The sequence below is a fragment of the Cyphomyrmex costatus genome, unplaced genomic scaffold, assembly GCF_001594065.2.
Source record: "Cyphomyrmex costatus isolate MS0001 unplaced genomic scaffold, Ccosl1.0 scaffold146, whole genome shotgun sequence".
Taxonomy (NCBI): Eukaryota; Metazoa; Arthropoda; class Insecta; order Hymenoptera; family Formicidae; genus Cyphomyrmex; species Cyphomyrmex costatus.
In genome coordinates this window covers 575186-591345 of record NW_017275457.1, presented here as the reverse complement: position 1 = coordinate 591345, position 16160 = coordinate 575186, and the positions used below count along the sequence as shown (strand labels likewise).

The following is a 16160-nucleotide window of genomic DNA, read 5'->3' as shown; positions in this document are numbered from 1 at the left end:
ATCACGTGGAGACGTATAGTAATTAACGAACCATGTCCATTTGATTTTGTTTATTGCCGTAGAGCATCGGACACGCCGCATATACGCCCATTGCAATTCTCGACGCAGCGGTGGCAACACACCGGGTGCCTCCAACGAGGGCGGGATCGACGACAAATAGACGCACAGTCGCACAGCGACCGAGCGTTGCGGACTTTGATGTCACGCACAGCCTGAAGTTCAAACAACTGACGAGCACGATTTACGTGTAATTAATCCATTAAAGCCCATCGTACGACGTTTCATACGCACATTATCTCCATTCACCTAAATCGATCTGGCATTGAAAGCACAAATGCATCTAAGCTGACAATTAGGTTCAAACTACCATCTCAGAGACTTTAAGAGGTTTAATTAGACTTTGTCCTCTCACCACTTTTCACCGTGGGATTTTATGGAAACTCATTTCCGTAGCGCCGTTCCTGTTATCGTCTTATGAATTTGATAACAGCCTTGCCTCCGACTTTCTATCGATCTTATCTGTTCGCAGTACAGCGCGATATGAAAGCTGCTATATAAAAGCTAACGGCCGAATTATTAATTCTTAACAGCTTATATAACTACTTTCCACAAACGTAAAATTGTTAAAGCTTTATATATAATGTAGCTAATAAAAATAATCCAATAATAAATATTTTACAATCATCGAGTTAAAACCTTTGTCTCTAAAAAAGAAGAGTAAATAAAAGAAGAGTAATTTATACTCAATATTAATATTTTCACAGTATATACAATAATTTTTTTTTTCATTTTCACGCAAATATTTTAACTCTAATAATTCTTTCCTCTTTTCCATTACCGTTTCGAAATAACGATTTGAATAATTCCGTATTTGAAGAATTCAAGCAACATGGCCATATACTCTTCATTGAGTTTCTGTTGGAATAATAAATTATTCGATTACAATATTACATATGTTATTGGCTGATTAGGATACAATGGACTGTTGATAAAGGTCAACTATACCATTACTTGAAGAGAGAAAGAGGAAAAGGAGAATTATACGGTATTTTTATTACACCACAAACTCATGTTACGACAAGTTTTTATCCGCCATTTCGATTTTATGCTCTTTTACTGTCAAGTAAGTATATTCATAATTTTAGTTTCATGATCTCTTAAATCTATTTTTAATCACAGTAATAAAATTCAAAAATAGAAAATACTTTCTCTCTTTCAATATCAAATAAACATGTTTTTAAATTCCTGTAAATCAAGAAGAAAATGCGGTACTGTCATTACTTTTATATATGGAATCTCGTTTATAATTTAATGATAATTTAATTAATGATAGTATTTAAAAATTATCTCCTGTATCTTCTGAAGAACAAATTTAATCGGCCTATATTGATCTCATAAAAGACACATATTTGTAAACTAAACAACAGAAAAAACGAGGAATAAAATCGGCAGTTAGATAAACCTTCGTCGTGTATAAAAGAAACTAAAGCCCAAAAACGTGGTCTTCTTCAGGACATTTCAATCGAAATTTTTTTCTTTTCTTGAGTGACGACAATTCCCCTACGACCTTCTCTCAATTTATCGACCCCCAATGGCCGAATGCCGTTCGCACATTTTCGTACAGGCCACGTCGTCTCATCCGGCGGATCCTCGCCACAACTGCAGCAATTGCGACGGTCGCAGCAGTTCGACTCATCCACGGCAATTAAAAAGCGCGACACGGAGGACGCCGTAATCAAGACAATCTAATTGCAATAACGCCTTTATTGTAACAATAACGGAAAAGCAATGTAAAGCTCGAGTTTAAAGATCTTTGAAATCGTATACACTCGTCGTGAAATTTGTACGAGTAGAAAAGATTTCAAATAAGCACAATTATCCATTTTTTCGGAAGTATGTTACAATGAATGAATTTGAATTATGATAAATTTTGAAAATAGACATTCCAATATTATATATACCACGGATATTATGATTTAGTATTATTTTATAATACTAACAACAAAATTTTGATATAATTATTTACCAATAATCAATTATTAATTACCCTATAGTATTATATTAATTATATAAATATCAATTATATATTATATATTATTATTAGACAATAATATATATACATATATCAGATATAATTATATATATGTATATATATATTATTTATATAAAATTATTGTATTGTATAAACATTTACGGTTAATTAAAATAGAAAAAATTGAAGTTTGTAATTATTTGAAAGACATAGAGAACGAAGGTTTCTTGACATTCTATGTCGAGATACACGGTTTCTCATTTAAATTACAGAAATGGGATCGCTGGTTACTGTTCTATGTAACTACTCCAGGTCAACTCTCCGGTAGCAGTATATGGAATGAGACATATTTCCCCGTCCTTTTGTGAATATTCTGATAAATATTGTAATATTGTATAATCATTGATTTGTATTCGCAACGATTGATTTTAAATTAAAATTTCCTCCCATTCAAATCGTCATTTTTTTATTACCGAATTTTCATCTCGCAAAAACTGGAACAAATCGTAAATGTTTAATAACTGTTGCTAAAATAAAAATTTTAGTGACTAAATCTCCCATTTCATAAAGCCATTATTTGAACAATTTATAATTAATAAAATTCTGAGCTTTTATTTATCTAATTGTAATCTTGAAATTTAATTTACCAAAACTTTAATTATACAAGCTTTTTTATAATCTGCAACATTATAAAAATTTTTGTAGGAGAAACGATATTTATTATATCTCAAAAAGGTTGACTTCAATCTCTTGAAATAATACATTTCCATCCAATTGTTTTTTACCTCTTTTACTTTTATCTCTAAAATATTCCATAAAACGTGTACAGAAATCAGTAAAATATTTTCTTTGTGAAATTAGTATTTTCTGAATAAAAAATTTAGCTTTAATAGTGTAGCATATAAAAAAATAAAAATAATTCCTTATTAATCGAACTAAGTAAAATAACTTTATTTGTTAGTTAATTTATAGTTCATTTTTGTTTTTTTTTTTAAGTTTAAAGGAACTTGAAGGAGCACGAGTCTTAATTGCTAAGATGTCCGACTTTAAACTTTTGAAAACTGCAACAACTAGCCTTCATTAATGAAAAGTCTACTTCGAACTTTTAGAACATGATCGTACTATTAAGTCCCACATTTTACGTTACAGTTGGCGTAATAAAATAATGTATTACGTAAATTTATAAGTATATTAAAAGATGAGTCAATGCAACCAATGTGCCTGTAGTTCCAGGCTTATTTATACATATATATTAGATCCCATCATCGGTATATCAACTGTACAATCTCGCAGTAGGGCCCTGACAACCAACGACCAGTGTAAAATAAATATAGAGAGAGCTCAGTGGGAAAAGACGTGCGATAAACATCGAATGGAAATGTCAGTGAGTGCAGCCAAAGCCGGCGCCGAGGTCTTATCCGAGCGACAGACAGATACAAACCAAAAGCCCGAGAAAATGAAAATACAAGCATGAACTTTGCTCAGCGGAATATAAAATTTTGTCGGCGCAAGAGCAGGTTGAATTATCTCAGTTGTCTCCGGCAAGATACATGGCCTGATCCTTGAAAATCGATTATACCGAAAGAGCACTTAACAAATTGAAGCAATGCAAACTCGCAGACTAAAATCACTTTCCGGGGAAGTTCAAAAGCGACATTCATTATCTACCACGTCTCATTATTTTCGGCAATCAGTAGTAACCTAATATCGCGTTCGTACTTCCACGATCTCATCTAACTTCCAACAACAAATAGTAACGCTTTACTCGGTCCATTTTAACTCGAAGAATTATATCGCTACAAACAACTAACATATTACTTTATTATTATTCTATAAAGATATTTTGCTGGGAATTGGAAAAATAATGTAGAAAGTTATATAATTTCATATCTGAGATAATGTTTCTGTTACGTTCTAGAATAAAAAATTCCATTACACACTGTTTGCTTGGGACAGGTTTAAATTCAATTTGTAACGAACGTCCTTCGCATAAAATTAAAATAATAAAATTATTACTTTCGTTAAAGGTAGTATATTTTTTAAAGGAAGTAACTTTATCGAAAACGGACCACGACCATTGAAGTTAACGCGAAAAGGTCACGCAAAAAATAATTCAACAATAGTGTACACTTGACACAGAACCCGGCACCGGATTTTACCAGAAATTTGTACGGCGTGGCCGTGAACTATATTCGGCACGATTTATCTTCAGTAATATATCGCCGATGCACAGCGACGGCATGAAGGAGACACATCGCACTCCATTTGGACAAATGACGGTAATATTATTTATAATTACGCAACGAATCTCATTCTCATTTGGACGCATTATGTGCACGCACGCGATGAATCTTCCACGCGTAATAACGCAAATGAAAGATATCATATCCCTTCAACGACAGCGCGATATGTCGGTCACGTGGATGAAGAAATCGATTCTTAAAAATGCCCTTTTATTTCCCCGGAGAGCATATTTTACGGTGCAACTAGGCGAAACGCACCGTGACCTGCACACGCCGTTTTATAACAAGATTTCAGGTAAAGTCGTCGCGAGAACTCTTACTTCGCGCGACCTGCAGTCTACACGAAAAATGCACAAACGTACGTTACACATGCACGGTTTTGTCAAAAGACGTAGAACTAACGGAATTGTATTTTCCAGGGCAGCGAAGGCGTTTTCTCGTGGATATCGAAAAATTCTTATTTAAGTAAAATTACTTCAGAGAAAATTTCGCCAATACGTTAAGTGCTCAATTCCATTACAAATGGACAATACAAGAGAAAATATATTAAGTGATTTACTCGTACATTGTATGTTATACTGTTCGTTTCGAACGTACTTCTATCGAATTTCTCGTGTCAACAAGTAGAACGAGCTAATATTGATCGGATGATATTACACCCCCGTTTAAAACATTTATTTTTAAGGATCAATTTCAAAATCGATATATATTCGCATAAACATGGTAAGTATTTCGATATTTGATACGCTAGAAATATTGTCTAATCACAATATAATGCCAATCGATAAAACCCAGAAATGTATTTCTCGGACCACCAAATTCGTCGCTTTTGAAGAGCGTATCAAGATGTTTTGAATTTCCGTTGCATGGCATTTTATCTCAATGCATATTTGCGCGAACGCAATACCGTCCACACATGTTTCACTGAAATATCATAGAAGGGCGCATCGTGTTTGGTCGAAAATACTGCCAACGAGATTTTTTTCAGAGATTGCCCTCTGGACGCAAAATATGTACATGCATTATACAATATAAATATATATTTTTTTGTTATCGCTTTAAAAATCACATACATAAAAAGGCAAAAAAAAAATGCTTTTTTCTCTTAATACGTCGTGGGTACTCGTTAAAATTGACAAGAACGCTTTTCGAATTAATACCTTAAAGTAATCCTAAAAGGAATCGCGTCACTAATAGTGCACAAGTAAAAGAACCATTTAATTTCACCCACGTTACACTCCACGAGCGTCGCTGGAAGGAAACGGTTATCATCCAATCTAACCGGAGATCAATTGGCGTCTTCGTTCTCGCTGAATATTTCAGTCGATCGCTTGAAGAAGCGTTATTGTAACACTAGTAATACGAAATTAACTCGGAGCCCTTGCATAATACATATAACATTAGCTCCCCGTGAGTTAAAGGGGAGGAAGCACCGACGAAAATAAAACACGATGGGGCCAAAATTCGACCATTTATTCATAGCTGACCCGTTCTACTCGCTCAGAATTGCCAATATTGAGTCGTAACCTTGACCGTTTCTCCTGTTATAATGTTATACCTGCACCTGATTGATGGATTCATGTAATCAGGGATGTCTCGTATGCCAATCTTTCTTCCTTCGTAATAAAAAAATTCCTCCTAATGATGTATACGACTGTTAAAATAAACAAAATCTACATCGATTTATCACAATTCATCAGATTCACCAGCTCAGGAGATTCACAGGTTTTCGCAGGGTGACAGGATGGTATTTTCGTCCCAGATTTCCCGTCCATAAGACATATATACTTGAGTTTCACGACATATTGATCAGCTCTTCCATAAACTCTCGCCTGTCCCGCTTAAAAAATTGTTCGATAATGTAGTTCAATAATCACGAGTGCCGCGGTTGCGTTGTAAATAACATCGCTACCTGTCCATTCTTTTACGTTACAGCATGGTATTCATATTTAGTTCTTATAATTAAGACCGTCTTAAGTAAAGTCTTACAATATGTTATAAGCCAATTAGAGAGCAGTAGCATCTTAAGATATTATTTAAGACAGTCCTAAAAAACAATATAAATATCGACCTATCTCGACGCAGCATTCCAAGGCGAGAAATTACTTATTCTCCTTGCCGTACGCACAAGTGGACATCTAACCCTATCGAATCTTAAAATATAAGAAAAGTTATAAAAAATTACCGTTTTTTAATCTATCATAAAAATAGGATCCATGCGTCTCATAGAATTTAATTTCTCGTAGGTTACCGATAAATATAATTATCACTCTCTCTTGCTATATATATTTAGATTTATATTACACACAAACACTTTACATTCGCCCTTCATGGAAATGGATATCCCGTTTTTCTATTTTTATTTCTACGCCCCAACAATATATCGGTCCGTGAAGGATTGAGCTCGAAAGGGTGACGACACAGAAATTTCAACAATTTTATGGCCCATTAAAATTAATTGGGAGCTACACAATTGACAAAAGATCTATTTACATCTATATCAGTGCACCGAAAAAAAAAAAGATTGGCTGAATATGGCATAGCATTTTTAATTAGCTGCAGTAGCCAATTTTCAGCAGGATGATTAACGCAATCAAAAATTGGCTGTTGCAACCAAAAAATTGAATGCTACAGCCAATTAAAAATGCTATCCTATATTTTACCGTCTAAATTACTACAGCAACCAATCTTTTCTTTTCAGTGTGTTTTTTTCTTTCTTCGCATTTAACAATAAGAGGTAACAACTTGCTCTACTCGATAGAAACTGTACTCAAACACGGCCCACATCCGTTGCGACTTAACCCCTAGTATGTACACTCGTATCACCCACTTTCCTCGAAGCACAAGGTCTCTCGTTACACTCCACATCCATTACAACATTTATAGTTGTTCGATTACATTGTACAACTAGTTGGCTGATGTTGCTCCCTGTATAATGTCGAACACACACGTAGAAGTGCACGCGTTTTAACATAAAACCAGTTCTATCTAATTAAGTTACCCTTTCGTATGTATTTATGGAAATTATAGTTGAACCGCATTGAGAGCGGCAAATATTGATAACAACGTCATTGTCGGATATGTAACATCTTTATTAAACATATATACGTTTTAATCGGAATGAATAACATAAAATAATTACGAAACAAAAAGATAAAAGTTTATTTGGCTAGTCTATGCAAAAATACAAAAAAGAATATCGAGATGTGTGAGATCGACAGCGTCACTAGAGTTTAACGCTGAATTTGACAGCTATCTTTCGATCCAATCGGCCGTTCATAAACTACGGCAACGTGTGAATATTGCTTTATCGGTGTCGGTGTGACTTCGCATGTCTCCGATGGAGACGCAAATGAAACAGATTACCTTCTCCGCGATAACGCGGATGTATGCAAGATAGAACAGGCCGGAAGAACTTCCGTCAAAACTCGTTAATTCGAATACAAACCCCGGAGTAGAGAGGGCTAAGAAATTGCGTTACCCCACAGGGGTAATTTCAATCTCCCTAGCTCGTTGCTTATTGAAAGGCAGAGCCTCGGGATAGGAAAAGGTACTTTTCCCAGCGGGTGATGAATCGCGTTAATGCCAGAATACCTAATTTATATGTAACAACAACGAGCAAGAGTTCTTCGAATTCAAACGTCCGTCCATGTCGGAATTGTCACCATTAAGGCTCTTTTATCGACGCCTCGTTATCGCGATCGTCTATGATAAATTATAAAGCGCCCGAAGCGGGGAAACGAGGTTGAGAGGGACAGGGGGAGACATTAATGTGTCGTCAGAACATGGAAGTGTAATAAATAATTCAACGAGACAAATAAACTTAGCGCGTGCCATTCTGAGAAAGGGAATTCACATCGAATCCTGACATGCAATGCATTCCGGTATTTGCGTATTTGGTACCTACTAGCCGCGACCGAGAGAGGATATCGATTTCCGGGGACCGTCAATGTCTTATGAACTCAGATACAGCCCGCTATCGTTTTAGGATTAGAAGACCGGTAACGAATAGTTAGCTTAATCAGTCGTCTACATATAATATATTGGTCCTAGATAATTGCGCGCGAAAATGTGAAAAGTATTGAACTAAAGGAGAGGAGAATTATACTCAAATTTATTCTCTTAAATTTCTGGCTCTAAAACTTTACAGACGACTATTTAGTAAGACAAAAGGAGCATGAAATTTATTGCAAAAAATATATTAAAGATTTCAGATTCCACATATAAAATCAAACAATGCGAAATTTATGTCTTTCTATTCTTCACACAAACTACAAAAGTTAATAATAATTCAATTCAAAAGAACAATTAGAGAGTAATTTAAAAAATAATAAAATATATATTCACATACTTTTCATGTGCAGAATTCAAACGTTAAAATTAAAAAAAAAAAGTTGTTTAAAATATACATTTTAAATTAAAAAATATAAATAAAAATAAATAAAAGTTATTTATTATTTTAAAATAAGTTTTCGGAACTATTTAATATTTAATATTTAATATTTTAAATAGGTCGTATCAGTTATTTTACCGAACTCTGCTCGTAAATTTAATGTGACTCGATGAAACAAGACGATTATCCAATATGGTGTAGCAAAAAAGTGAATACCTATAAGAAAAACTGTTTCGATTAATATATACTATTTAATCTATTAACTATTCCATTAGCAGAATGATTTCTACCGATACGAAAGCTCAGTAAACTTTAGTTTTGCTGAAATCGATTTCGAATTACGCAATGAACAAATCGCTTTCGCCAATATCTATCCTCCTGAAATTGCCCAGATAATTTGTAGCAACAACCGTAAAATCAGTGATTTCCTGATATAAAAATATCACGCGATTTTTCAACTCAGACTCCGACATGGCCGAAGGGAGTGCGAAAGTCGGGATCAGCCGTGCGCGTTCAAATTGCAGCAGGACGTAGTGGAGGATGTGCGGTGGTTCGATCTCGTGCGAAACGGCGAATGCACAGCAGACCATCTCGCAAGAGATATTTCACCGCTGTTGGAAGTTACGACTCTCGCGCATATGTGGCTTCCCCCGTGCCCTTAACAACGAACGAAGGTTTTCTGTGATTCAGGACTGATCGTGCAAACGTGATGCTGAGGCAAAGAGAGAAAGATAATTCAACCGTGAAAATAGGTAACTTATGTAAGGCAACCAGACCTTGGTCTATATGCAATATACGCTATTTGTGGGTAATTACATTTATGGATAAATTTAACGGAACATTAGTATATATAATTCATGCAGGTTGTCCGTGCGATTCGCATCAGTTTATTTGTTCATTATGTTACTGTCAGTGAAACAAAATATTGAACATTGTGGTCGTGATGTAATGATTTGTAGATAAGTAATTGCTTTCTATTATTACCAAGAGATGGTTACAAGGTATAAATAGTATATTATAATTGACAACCTATTTAGTTTGTATTTTCATCGTGATGTTTGAAAATGTCTTATATATATATGAAAAAATCAAATATTTTTTAATGTTCAAATATTTCCGCTTTTGAATCTATCAGTTTTCAATGTTGGACTCTCAGCAAAAAATTAGAAAAAAAATCACACAGCTTAGGTAAGCAAATAGGGTCCGATCACTTTATGTATACCTATGTACATGTAATACGAGAACCTTTACAGAACTATTTCAGAAATATTCAAGCCTTGTATATCAATTCTGTTGTAATACACATATTTGGTCATTGTTCCGTGAAATAAAAATAATACGTGTGCAAAACTGTGCTCAATATACATTCTAACATTTTTTTTTAATTTAACAGACAATTTATCATTTAAAAGGACAAATATATAGATACATTAATAAAAATAGAAACTGACTAAATTCGTTATTTATATGTAGCTAATTAACTATTATTTTCTAGAGGTCGAGGGTCGTGCTATTAGTATTCAAAGAATTTGCTTAGCACACTGCTTGTACAAAGATCTATGTATATATCGGTATATTAAACCTTAATTCCGTGGAACATTCTCTCCTTTATTAAGGACTATCGGAGATGCCTGAAATTGATGGTACCTGCATCAAAGTAGAGTTATGCCAGCGGTTTCTAATTGTAAAGTCATGTTCGTTAGATTAATCAGGCTCTTAAAATTATTTCGTGGCAAAATAGAGATAGAGACTACATTGGAAAGAAATGTTGATATAAATTGAAATTTTGATAGATTCAATCAGAAAGATATATAATATAAATTTTATAATTAAATTTATCAAACACATTCTAATTGAGATAACCAGAATTCTGATTTACACAATCAAAATTCAGTTTGTCCTTCTTGTTGTATAACGAGAACATTTTTCTCAGTTAACATCAAACGTTAAAGAGATATAAAGCTAGATTGGAATCTTTCTCTTGTACTTTCTCGCATAATATATAAAACACGTAATGAGAAACTAACTACAAAATAAAACAGACGTCTATCTTTATGCGGTACACAAACACACGCTTGAGATTAAACGTCAGATAGGTTCTTCAGACAAAAAAATATCGTTGCCGTAAAACTTTATAAGTTTAATTCGCATTTAGAAAGTGCCCCTTTAAGAAATTATTTAATTTAATCTGTGAAACAAATCTGTCAAAATAAATCCGTTCCTCTATGAATATATAAACAAAGAGAGAGAGAGAGAGAGAATAAATGAAAGAGAGCGAGAAAATAGAATGTCACCCTTCTTCACGTAATCTATATACAATCTATATATAGTCTATTATATATCTGCCTACATTAGCCAAGGGGAAGTATGTGATCGATAATATCGATTTCCTGTAGCAAAATTTAGTTCTATTTCCGCACTAGGACGAACAATGAATCACGCACAGTCATTTTCTGTGTATTTAGGATAAAATTTATGTTAACGGCGACGACATTTCCGGCCGCGTATACGCGTTCAAGTAGAAAATCGCACCTATTGAAAATGTCACGCTCTGAAAATTGCATTCAGCGATTCCGCACGCTAAGCATGGTCTAATTCTCAAATAAGTGCCTGCGCGTAAAACGTGAGCTATATAAATCGCCCGAAACGATATTTATATTTTTAATCTTCATATATTATGTGAGAAGATATTTTATCGCGTCAGAGAGTTTGTTCTTACGATCACTCGTCATCCTCTCTTGAATTACACCGACGCGCGAGATCTCATAAATCTCGCAAAGATTTTCTACGTTATACGCAGCTCATGATTTATGATTCCCGGGATTGTGATATTCGCTGCCTCCAACCGAGAAGTAGAAAATCGGAAATCGCATTCACGCGAATAAGGGATAAACGCGATTAAAAGACGATATTGAGCGGACGTTGAACAGCGTGTTGGCACGACTTACCAATAATTCGAGGATGCAAGCCTATCCTATCCTAGATCCTCATTGAAGCTCGAAAAGGGCGGGTGGGATGGAGCCCGTCCGACGAGATTACGCGCGTTTACATCCTCCGGGAGGTGGAAATCACCTGTAAAGAAGACAATGATTTATCAAGGGCTTTTCTTTAACGAAGCTTCCCGTCGAGCATTCTAATGCTAATACAATCAAGACTTTTAAAAGTTTCAAACCTCTAATGTTTTAAATCTACTTTTAAATAAACTTCTTAAAACCTAATGCTTTACATTGCAGCTTCAACTTTACCGGAATAGAATAAAAATTTTCATTTGAATAGAAATACATTTTTTGGCTGTACAGAAAAGTAAAGAGTTTAAAATCAAAACTATATAAAAATATATTTAAAAAATAATAAATTTCCATTTATTAAAAAAATTTTTTTATCGAAATGTCAGCGAGGTAAATTCTGTTTTATAACTGTTACTGTTATAAAACTGTTATATTTATAAGCTGGAAGAAGCTGTAGGCTAAAAAAAAAAGTGTTATAGTATTATTTTTACAATTTTACACTTAATTCCAGATGATGCGCCGATCACACGAGTCTCTCGGGAAAAATTAAATGCATATCATCGTAGTGACGACAGGCCGGTGTCTTATACTGAGACACGCTCGCATAATTAATACCTGCGTCCGCAATCAATAACGGATAGAGAGACGCGAGGTGACGCGAGAAGGCACGAGGGCGAGACGGGAAAATCTCATCGTCGATCTTGAAGGAGCGTCACCGTTATCGTTCCGCGTACCCTGGAGGACGGGATGTTCATCTCCACCGGCCACAGTCGGTTAACCGGAATTTGAGAGACTCGCCGAGTGTGCGATTCTCATGAGGGATAATTATTGAAGTTGCTCATCCGCGCAATCCCACCGTGCAATTCAGTAGTTCAATTCGGCTGAGTTTACTCGCCCAACTTCGCCCTTGCGCTCGTCGCTCGCGCCTACCCACGCCAAGTACGAGCATGTTAACGCTAAAGAGCGTATACGGGGGTGGCGTATGTAAAACCGCGTATCGATTGTGACACGATATATGCTCCATATTCCATTTCATTCCATTTGCGGACGGACGGATCGGCCGGCAATTAAGCGAAGTAGCTCAATTGTTCCGGCCGTTCCCCGTGACAGCTCCGCACTGTCGATAACATTCTAATGCCGTGTGTGGAAGCTAAAATATATGTTACGCGCCGGCACGTATACATATACACACATGTCGGCGTATGTCGGAAACTCACGTGCGAATGTCACCGCTGATGAATGACAAAGTAAGACTTCGCACTGTATCGTTACACGGTATATAATAATGGATCTCCGAATCGATGTCGCGAAATGTATATACAAACGTGTTCAGGATATTATTAGCTACGCAGAAAAGCCACATGTGTATAGAGACCCATCGTATGAAATTTTAAAGAGTAAAGAGAGAGAGAGAGAGTCCATCGTTTGATCGTAATATTTCGATCTTCAAACTCACGCCTTCACAACTGAATCTAAAATGGAAATTTGATTGAAGTAGAGATATACTTTGAAGCTAAGTGCGAAGTTTAGTTTCACTCCGTTCAACTGCCTTTCCGAAGCTTAACTCGTGAGAAACATATTCAATCTCTAAGTCGGTGCTTAGATAGATTCTATAAGGAAAGTAAATTCTTAATTGGTCAACTTTACAATGCATAAGTTTTGCGCCAGTTGTCACGACTCTCTTTTTCAGATGGTGCTGTTTGGACGGAAGGATGAAAGATTAAATAAGCAGAAAACTTTTCGTGAATAGACTTTATGTAGGTATATCGTATTAAATTTTAATGATCTGAGTAAAAGGAGAGTTCATTATTTACCAAAATATATTTCAGTCTTTAATCTTATGCTTTTATTACGAGTAATCCTAAAATCTGATTAAAACAGATATTCTTTAAAGCTAATAGAGAATTCGGTTGACGCGTATTAAAGCCATACACTGATTTGACTCGAATCAAATATTTCGAATTATAAGATACATAGTTTATCACACAGCAGTGTATCTAAAACTTTATGGCTTCCACCCGTCTTTTAAGTTTAATATAACAACACATTCTAACGTCAATTTGTGTACAATGGCTTTAATGTGCATTGAGTGTGCACTTATAATGTATTCAACTGAATTCGCTATAAGTGAGAAGTTTAGTCTTATCATTTAACTGCCTCTCTGAAGCTCGTGAGAAGCATGTTCAATCGTTATATAGCATTGTCGACACCCAGATAAACTCGACATGGAGAGAAAATAAACGGGTTAAACTCCTTGGTCATCTTTACAATGCACAAGTTTTGCGCCAATTCGATCTCCTTTTTTGAATATTGCTATTTAGACACAAGGATAAAATATTATGTATATTAAATAAGACGCGAAAGCTCCGTGTATAAAAGTTCATCATATTACATTTTAACGGCTCGAGCACGATCTATTCTTTGCCATATTTTTTCAATCTTCCATTTTGTCCTCACACTTAATCCCAAAATGGAAATTTGATTGAAGTTGTAAAAATTCTTTCAAGCTAATACAGTAAGTGAAAAGTTTTGTCTTATCGTTCAGCTGTCTCCCCAAAGTTCAACTCATAAGAATTATATTTAATCACTAAGTACTATTGATACTTGGACAAACTCGATGAAAGAAAAATAAACTTCGTATTGATCAACTTTATTTTCTCTAAATTTCTTGGAATAAAATTCGCTTGAAAAATACAGTGATTATTGAATCGCTCAAATTGGAGTAACTTTTCATTTATATACAGTAAATTTTTCCATTTGATATCGTGAAATGAATACCTTCACTCGTAATTAGAGTGAATCTATATTGTGTCATTGTAACAATTGGAAACAATGCATACGTTAAACAAGAAGAAATTCAGTAAACGAATCACACTAATGGTCGTCTCGTCGTCGTGCCGACGTTGTGATTTGTTGAGTCGATATACAGTTGATATATATATATAAAAATGTCGACATCGTTTCTTTTCTTTTAAAAATAAATGCTGACAAGAATCTATGCATGCTGAGATTAAATATTTTTATTCTAAAAAGTAACTCTAGTACCTCGATATTATATATAGTATAGTAAAAGAGTTGCGCAACGGTAACATAATGATGCCGAACTGTCACTAAGAGTTAAAGAGTCATCTTGACTGATGTTTCACTTCAAACAAATGAAACATTCACCGTTATAAAAAAAATTGAAATGTCACTTCATTCTGAGTGGCAGTGCTATCGACTGAAGTGAATTGGAGATAAATTTTCACTCGTTTGAAAAAGATTTCATTCTAAAAAAATTTAGAGAGAAATATATGAGTTTTGCGCCAAGACATCACGATCCTCTTTGTCTCGATATTGTCATTTGAACATAAGAATAAAATGCCATGTTAAATAAAAGAGAAGATATTGTTTCGCGTATGGCGCATATGGAACACTGTGCACTGTGTTAACGTGCAATACGATCCGTGCGTGCAGAGCACCCAGTGAATATTCTCAAAACACTCTCTTTTGAGACACAGCGACTCTCTATTTGTTGCATGAATCTTATAGTGGATGTATAAAGTGACCTCCATTGGCAGTCACGCAGCGCCGTCGTGTCACTTACTACTTCACGTGTTTGCAAAATTTATGCCGAACGCGTGTAAGCATAGCGAGACGTAGTATTGCACCTTGCACCACAATTTTCATATCAAATACACGTATTTATGTATACACACGTATATGTACTGTATGTGTATATCTTATGCCTTTTGTTATAATTTTATTAATTTTATCTCGTCATTTTATTTCATTATTGAGAGGTAAGTTTTTAAAATGCATAAATCAGACGCACGTTCCTATCAACGGCGGACAGAATTTGAAAGAGTTCATTATTAATCAAGCACCTTGTCAAAGATGCTCAAGAGAGTACTGTAACGATGTGTAATGAAGACTCCCCCATTAACAGAGCAGTCGAAAAATATTTGACCTATATAAATATTGACTATAAACGGTTTTCGCATTCCAGCCCTTTGAAATCGCGCAAAGGATAGTCCCGCATATTCGGTCAGATAGCAATGAATAGGTGCATATATGAGAAACGTTTCGACAGACCGAACACGTTCGCGTAAACTGAAAGTAACATCCGCGTTTAATCGGTCGAACAGCAAAGTTGAGATTCCGGCGGATTTATTTGCCAGCTTGCGATATTTCCGACGAATGTAATAAGGACGCGTCTCCGCGGGCCGCGGTTCAGTGATTTAATTTACATGATCCGGGCGACGCGTGGCGCGGCGCTGCGGGAATCGAGTTGAAAACGTCGTTCGTGCCTCGATATAAGTAATCATTGAGTGCATTTAATAGAACCCGCTAAGAGAATCTAGCTTAAAGATCGAAACGTTCTTGCGTTGCACGGTTAACGTGACCTGGCACAAAAGATATTAAAGCCGATTATATTTTAGCGATTAGTTCTGATATAATGCGAGAGAGAGAGAGAGAGAGAGAGAGAGAGAGAGAGAGAGAGA

General features: G+C 35.3%; 1 protein-coding gene across 1 annotated transcript in view; it reads right to left on the bottom strand.

Annotated features, from left to right (window-relative positions):
- The window catches only part of Syt7 (Synaptotagmin 7), a 156282-nt gene extending 144620 nt beyond the window's left edge, over positions 1 to 11662 (bottom strand). The window contains exon 1 of the mRNA XM_018551772.1: positions 11617 to 11662. The gene's annotated coding sequence lies outside the window, so the exon portion shown is untranslated. The remainder of the gene's footprint in view (positions 1 to 11616) is intronic.
- Between the last annotated feature and the right edge of the window lie 4498 nt (positions 11663 to 16160).